Source organism: Penaeus chinensis, chromosome 32, assembly GCF_019202785.1.
Source record: "Penaeus chinensis breed Huanghai No. 1 chromosome 32, ASM1920278v2, whole genome shotgun sequence".
NCBI classification, from domain to species: domain Eukaryota; kingdom Metazoa; phylum Arthropoda; class Malacostraca; order Decapoda; family Penaeidae; genus Penaeus; species Penaeus chinensis.
In genome coordinates this window covers 9,679,813-9,682,312 of record NC_061850.1, presented here as the reverse complement: position 1 = coordinate 9,682,312, position 2,500 = coordinate 9,679,813, and positions in this window count along the sequence as shown.

Genomic DNA, 2,500 nt, shown 5'->3' with positions numbered 1-2,500 from the left:
GGAGGAGGGAGGGAGGAGGAGGAGGTGGAGGAGGAGGAGGAGGAGGAGGAGGAGGGAGGGAGGAGGAAGGAGGGGGGGGAGTGAGGGAGGGAGGGACGGAGGAATAGGGAGGGAGGAGGAGGTGGTGGAGGTGGAAGGAGGGAGGAGGAGGGAGGGAAGGAGCGAGGGAGAAGGTAGAGGTGGAGGTGGAGGGAGGGAGGGAGGGAAGAAGAGAGAAGAGGAGGAGGAGGTGGTGGTGGTGGAGGAGAAGGAGGAAGGAGGTGATGGAAGGAGGAAGAGGGACAGAAGATGTATGAGGAGGAAGTAGAGTATAGAGAGGAGAAATAGAGGGTGTAAGAGCAGTGTGGGTGTAAAAAGAGAAGTGAAAAAAACGAACAACAAGGAGTAAGCAGAGGTAATAAGGAGGAGAGAATAGGAGGAGGAATGAGAGCGAAAAGAAAATGTGCGAAACAGTTTAAAAAATAATAATAATAACATCTAAAACAGGAACTGCGTAAAATGACCATCACAGGACGGTAATTTCCCGTATACTTCTACCACCTACACAGATTGGCGCAGGTTAACGTGTGCACAGGAAATTATATCCTGAGCCATTTAACCAGCACTCTCTGCAAAAGTCAAATGCAGATCTTTGGGGTGCTTGTTACAGAAAAGAAAGCTTTGTAGTTTTCTTAATTATAAAATGACAAGTTCAAACATACAGAGCTTAGCGAATAACTATCAAACTCCAATTAAAGGACAAGATCATTAAATCTCAGGAGCAGATGTCGTGGAAGCGATTATCGCCCTAATGACCGTCCTTGGCACAAGAGGAGTCAGGGCCAAGGTGTGAATTTAAACCCTGGCCAGACCTAGGGCTTTATTTGCCCAATATCCGCTCATGCTTTCGTGGATAATGAGGATCTGTAATCCATAATCGTCTCCGGTATATGTTAGGTAATATTCTGCGGTTGTAGTCTTTTCTGGTTGTAAGATCATAGAGACTTTCTGAAGCCAGTCTAGGCTTGATGACATTCCTGCTGTCCGTGCTGTTAGAAAAAGTAATTTTCTAACAGCACGTTTGGAAATTGATACATGCCCGTTCGTGTGACCGGGAGAAGAAAGAAGGATAGGAAGATGAAAAAGGAGAAACAATGAGAGAAGAAAAAAAGAAAAGGAGAAGAATAAGACGAAGAAGAAGTAGGGAGGTGATGAAACAAATAGACAAAAAGAAAAGAAACACTAACAACAACAACAACAACAGAAAGAAGAACTTTAAGATAAAAACAAAAGGATGAGGAGGAAGAAGATGATAATGATTATGATAACGATGGAAAAAAAAAAGCCAAGGTTCCCCGTACCCAACCAGAAGCACAGAAAACGGGAACAGGGTGAGGGGTGTTGACAGAGCGCCCTCGAACGCGAGAAATCAATCACTGTCAACTCTGACATATGACGTCATTGGAATGGAAATCAGTCGAAAGTAATTAAAGGACTTGATCTTCAGTGTTTTTCTTTTTCTTAAATGGATTGATGTTGCTTGCAGTTGCAGGTACTCTCGATATAGGTTTGGGATTTTACATACGTGCACTTTTTAATGGGTCTAATAGTGTGTATCTGTACGTTGTTACTATGTCTAATGTTATTTCTTAATGATATTTACATTGATAATGGTGATGATTCAAGCGTCTTGATAGCGGTAATGACAATAATAATTAGAAATAAAAATGATGATAATATTAATGATGACACTGATTGTGATAATAATGATAATAATAATATTGATAGTAATAGCAATAATAATGACGATAATAATAATGATAATGAAACTGATAACAGTAATGATGATGATAATAACAATAATGATAATGTTAATGATAATAATGATAATAGTAATAACGATAATGATAATAATCATAATAATAATGAAAATATTAATTTTGTTGATGAAAGTACTAATAATAATAACGAAACTGATGCCGATAATGATAATAATGATTACAGAAATGATAATAACAAGCCAATGATGGTGAGAATTGTAATAATACTGAGGGTGATAGCAATGATAATGATGATAAGGACAATTGCCATCAACCAGTAGTTTGTCATTATTATCAATATTATTATTGTTATCGTTGCTATTATTACGATTCTTTTAGTTATCATTGTCGTTATCATTATCATCACTATACTTATTGTAATTATTGTTATCCTTGCCATTATTGTTATTATTATTATCATTATCATTATCATTATTATTATTATTAGCATTTTCATCATTATTATTATCATCGTTATCATGACGAGGATTACTATGAATATTTCTTTTATTGTTATTATTATTATCATCATTATTATTATCATTATTACTATTATTATTACCATCATCATTCTAGTATTATTATCACTCTCAACATCATCAATATTACTACTTTTACCAATATTACCATTATTTCATCACCATCATCATCATGACTACCATTATTAAATTCACTACCATTATCCTTTCCTATCGTAATGG